Source organism: Hibiscus syriacus, unplaced genomic scaffold, assembly GCF_006381635.1.
Source record: "Hibiscus syriacus cultivar Baekdansim isolate YM2019G1 unplaced genomic scaffold, ASM638163v2 tig00117048_pilon, whole genome shotgun sequence".
Classification (NCBI taxonomy): domain Eukaryota; kingdom Viridiplantae; phylum Streptophyta; class Magnoliopsida; order Malvales; family Malvaceae; genus Hibiscus; species Hibiscus syriacus.
In genome coordinates this window covers 6,071,853-6,077,523 of record NW_024063538.1, presented here as the reverse complement: position 1 = coordinate 6,077,523, position 5,671 = coordinate 6,071,853, and the positions used below count along the sequence as shown (strand labels likewise).

The window sequence follows — 5,671 nt, the reverse complement described above, 5'->3', positions numbered from 1 at the left end:
TTAAAATCTATGTGGGCGTGTATGCCTTTGCTGACAAAGGCTTGGACTGCAATCTGGAGTTGATATTTGAGTAGTTTGGCCCATCCTCTTGTGATTGGGTCTAGTGGCAAGGTGAGCCCATCCTTTGGGCATGTGGTGCATATGTCATCTCTTCGAGTGTTTCTCACATCGAGTGAGGCTTTGTCGAGATAAAAGATGAGCAAAGTAGTCGCTAGAGGTCACCGGAGTCGGGGAGATGAGAAGTCTTAATGTTTTAGGGTCATTTATTGGCATTTGAGTTTTTTTAGGTTCTGGTTTTGAGGACTAGAAGAGAAAAAGAAGACTTTAGGTTAATATTGGTGGCGTTTTGGTTGTTGAACACTGCTGATGACAATCGAAGGGAATGAAACAACACCGATCTACGATAAGTGAGTGGTGGTAGGGGCTCGTAAGAGCTTGGATCGAGTGATGGTGGAGTTTGAAAAGGTGAAATGGATAGCTCTGGGCTTGTGGGGATCTCGTTTAGGTTTCTTTGCTCATCTATGTTGATGATCAGAATGGAATGACCACTGATGGACGGTGGTCGAGCGTCGTCATTTGGTATTTGGGAATAGTGACAGTCTCGTGGGGGAGAAGAAAGTTTGGAACACTTAGATAAAAGGGAGATTAGTTATCTAGGTTTATTTTTAAAATGACTAAAGGTTGAAAATTAGGTTAAGTACAAATTTTTTAAGGTTAATTACTTCTTAATTCATCGACTTTAGGCGTACTTTTAATATTCTAGTCACTAATCCCTTTTTTTTATTGTTTCAAAATTTTGCCCCAATTTTGTGATTTTTCCTGTTATTATCACTATTTTATTAAATTATTGTAATAAACATTCGAATCAACCTTGCAGTGACCCATCCCAAGATATAACCCACATTATTGTGGTCCGAGTAAAATTTAATTCTAACAGCTAATTACTAATTTATAACCTACTGACTTTTTAATTTTTACACTAAATTAATTTTACAAGCTTAAACGGTCCGTCCCAGGATAGGACTAGCATTATTACGATCCGAGTTAAAATTAAAAAAAATCAACTACTAACCTTTAATTTTATTCGATTGTTACATTTAGACAATTTACATTTCTACCCTTTAAATTTTTGTATTTTAGTTTTTTAGTGTTTTAATTTTGTCATTTAATTTTTAGCATTTATATTTCAATCCTAGAATACCTTGACTTTAATTTATGAACTTTATATTATACTTTCTTTCATTTTAGTCGTTAATTTATATTTTTAATTTCAATTATTTATCTTAATTTGTTTCAATTAGTCCTTTTAATTGCCTTAAATTTATGAGGATTAGTTTTACTTTCTTTCAATTTAGTCATAGAATACCTTGACTTTAGATTAAACCCTTAAATATAGATTCCTTTAATTTAATCCTTGAACTTTTATAATTTAGGTGAATTTTAGATTTGGTCCTCACATTTATGCCCAAGGTTCTAAATTGATTATTTGTAAGGGTGTTCAAAACCAGGTTCCCACATTTTTTAGTACCCGATGTATCGGGCGCCCATACTGTTCGGGTACTAAAAAACAACCCATGCCTCGACCTTTAATATTAGGGTACCTACAAGTCGAGTACATGCATAATCAGGGTACCCGCTGGTTCAGGTAATAAGGCACCTTAGTTCATTTTTTTCAAATTTTGCACTAAATAGTAAACCATTCTGCACTAAAAAAAATTGCACTAATTTTTTTGAAAAATTAAAATTTGAACATCTTAGACACTTAAAACCCCAAATTACATAATTCAAACATAAAGTTCAAAAATTAAAATTTCATAATCTAAATATAAAACTTAAATGTTAAAAGTCTAAAGAAAATGCAACTAAAGAGATATATTTCATTGCTCCGAAACTTCGTTCGTCTCATCAATGATAATTGTGTGTTGCTCCGAAGTCAAATATTTCATTTCTACATAAATATATTACAAATATATGTCAATAAAAATATTATATGATTAGAAATATAATTATTTAAATATCTAAACTATGTATATAAATATTGTAAAATAAAATTAATAAATTTGGAATCGAAAACTAACTTTCTTTCATATTCTATAAGGATGAGTTCATGAGGAGCACAGATCCAATCTTGAGTACAAATAAGAGTTTCCACCAACCTAGGAGTCAAAGAGTTGTGGAAGGAATCAAGAACACATCCTCTCGTGGTAAAAGCGGACTCCAAAGCAATGGTATAAACCGAAATCACAAGTATATCACGTGCCATACTCATAAGAATATGATAGCTATTTGTTTGCACATACCACCAAGCTAAGATATCAAAATTATCATTGTCATGAACACATTTATCCCCCAAATACCTCTCTAGCTCGGTTGTTGTTTCAGAAGTGTCATTTAGTTCTACCTCTGTCACAATTTGTTCTCAAATTTGTTCATTTCAACTTCTTTATTTCTCCCTCACCACCATGACCACTAGAATTAAGACCCAAGGAGCATGATCTCATTTGAGTTGAAGAAGGATGTGAAGAAGCATAATAATCATAATAATCAAACAACAATGTCAAAGTATCTTTAATCCATTGACACAAGACATACTAGTCACTAAGATCAGAAGAACGACAAACGATCCACTCAACATATCTCAACTTATGCCTAGAATTAAGAACTAAAGCAATGAACATCAACACATTCACATTATTAACATTCACCCAATATTTATCAAATTTCAATTTCATTTAGTGTGCCATAATCTTAAGCCCAATATTAAAGTCATCAACATAACGGTTAATTGTTTATCCAATATCATATATTTCTTCCATAAAGGTATTACCAGTCACTTACCTTGATCCAGAGAAGCTCAATGTAGTCTCATAAAATATTTCAAGAAAATGCAAGAAATATATAACTTTATCCCAGTCTTCATCATCAGGAGCACCACTGACCTTCCTAAGCTCCTTTGTGTAAGGAAGGTACTTAGTTTTCATATTTTTGAAAGGCTTCCTAAACACCAAGGCACTTTTAAGCATGGGATATGTCGAATTCCATCTTGTTTCAATGTCCAAACAAACATGAGACTTAAAACTTATATTCCCCTCTTCAACACAAGCTTTAAACTTATGAAGCCTTGCAGGGGAAGACCTCACATATTTCACAACAACATAGACTCTCACAATAGAAGCATCAACATCTTTCAGCTCATCTTTCACAACCAAATTCAAAATATGTGCAGTACATCTCATATGCAAAAATTCAACACACTACCATCCCACAAGTTAAGACTTTGCTTCAAATACTTTATCGCTAGATCATTAGAACTAGCATTATCAACTGTTATAGTCATGATTCTTTTAAGACCACATTCTAGTAAACACTTTTCAATAGCTCTACCAATAAGCTCCCCAAAATGACCAGCAATTAGACAAAAGTTTATGATTGTTTTATGCAATTTTCATTCATCATCTATGAAATGGGCAGTAAGACACGTATATGAAAATTTTGACTAGATATCCATGTCTCTGTTGTAAGACATACCCTAGAAGACAAATTCTTGAAATGATTTTTCAACTTCTTCGTTTTTTCTATAAACAAAGGATAACAATCTCTAGTAATTGTAGCACGAGCCTTACGTTCAACAAAACTAAATGGCAACTCATCAACAATCACCATTTTAACAAGTTTTTTTCTAATCTCATCTTGATCAAAATGTCATAATCTAGGAACACTAACAGTTTCAATAGTCCCATCAGCATTGCACTTTGTCTTAGTCTCAAAATCTAAGATTGTTTGTTTTGTATCGGCATTAAAAGGGGCTTTCTTGTACCAATCAGTGTGGCGTTTCATGGAATTAGTTCCATTATTAGATGCACAAGATATCTTTTGAGAATAATAAATGAATTTGGCATGAAATTTGTCACCCTCGCATACTTTAAAATGATCTCATACAGTAAAGGTTTTTTGCTTTTTACATTTTTCACTTGTAGCTTCAGCAGTATTTTTCCCTTTCCTTTTGTTTTTTGTATTTGTTGGAATCTCCATCACAGTTTCAGGTTCCTTAGATCCCAACTGAGGAAGATATCTTCCTTAAATCATGATTTTCCCTTATTATCGACATAATATAAAAAAAATTGTTATATTAGCATACAAACACAAACATGATATTACTCAATAGTAAAAAGTGAAATAAATAAATGGTCATAGTAAAATAGGATATTTATCGAACCATAATACTCAATAGTTGAAAAAAATGAAACGGAGATATGAAATCTAGCTCAATAGTAAAACATGATACTACTCACTTTATTTGCATAAATTAAGTTAGTGTTTTATTTTTTATTTTTAAGAAATAAATGAAATGTGAGTGAAACTAGTTGAAAAATGCTAAGTTAATTTTTCATATTCAACAATCAGCTAAACATAATTTGGTATTCTTATTTTATTTTTTCTATACTGAGTTATAACTTCATATCCAAATATAGCGTTCGAGTGTTGTCATTTCACTAGTTCTTTTTTTCATATCCAAATTTGTTGCTTGCTTCTATCATAGGACTGCCAAATGAAAATTGACCCGGAAAACATGTGGAACCAAACAGGATTTTCGATGTTTAAATACAAACTCGCTAAAATTATTTAGCAATTAGGAAAAACCAATTAGATTTGAATGAATATATCAATTATTTCTTATTAACAACGATAGAAATATAAATATATATTTAGGTATCTCAGTAGATGATAGGAGGCATCCTAAAAGAATAGCATATTAATCCTATAACCCGGATAGTATTGATGTTTCTCGGCTAAAGAAAGCATTACAAATTGGAATAGCCAATTATTTCTTGAGCAGGATGCAGTATTTACAAAAATTAAAAAAGAAAAATGGGTTATACCGGTTTGGGCCTCTCGCTAATAACTGCTTGGCGAGTGATGGTGAGGGACGATGACTATGAGATGGAAGCATCGAACCAGTGAAGAATGCTCGCCTAACCGGTCGCCTGAGGTCCAACGAGGCCGTTCGTGAGTGGTGACTCGTGACTTGAGAGGGTCGTGGGGTTAGGGATTGAAAGTTTCTAATTTGGGGGTTAGAAAATAGTAAACAAAAAGTTGAGACAGAGTGACGAGTGTTTTAATAAAAATATAAAATATATAAAAATTAAATTAAAAAAGGTATCGTGTTGGTGGATATCCAGTTAAGTGACATATTGTGATCCGGGCCTAACCCGAAAACCCGATAAAAGTAGTAAGTCGGGTAATTGACTTGAAAAATCGGGTATTTTCGTTTTAAATACCCAGTGTTTTTTAGCCGGGTCGACAGGTCGGGTCATCCAAGTCGGGTATTTTTGAACACCCTAATTATTATATCTATTAGTTGGTTAAAATTGGTTAAGATTAATAATTAAAGCCTTCATTTTTTGTTTAACTTTAGTTTCGTCCTTAAACTAGGAGAATTTTTAATTTGATCATCGTATTTATACCCGATTTTCCATTTTAATTATTCGATTCCATAAATTGTTAAAATTGGTTAGTATTACTAATTACATCCTACATTTTTAGATTTAATCCTTAAGTTCCCTTAAAAATTTTAATTTGACACATTAGCTAGAGGGGATCTTTAATCAATCCACCTCTGTAATTAGGTTCCATAATTGACTATTTGATTGCATATTCTAATTTCAAAATA

The 5,671-nt window shown here is 32.3% G+C and overlaps 1 long non-coding RNA gene across 1 annotated transcript; it reads right to left on the bottom strand.

Annotated features, from left to right (window-relative positions):
* Nucleotides 1–1,859: 1,859 nt before the first annotated feature.
* On the bottom strand, nt 1,860–5,087 carry LOC120197497. Its single transcript, XR_005523269.1, has 3 exons — nt 4,881–5,087; nt 2,079–2,156; nt 1,860–1,948 (listed from the first exon to the last, which is right to left on the bottom strand). It is a non-coding gene; the product is annotated as an uncharacterized LOC120197497 (long non-coding RNA).
* Between the last annotated feature and the right edge of the window lie 584 nt (nt 5,088–5,671).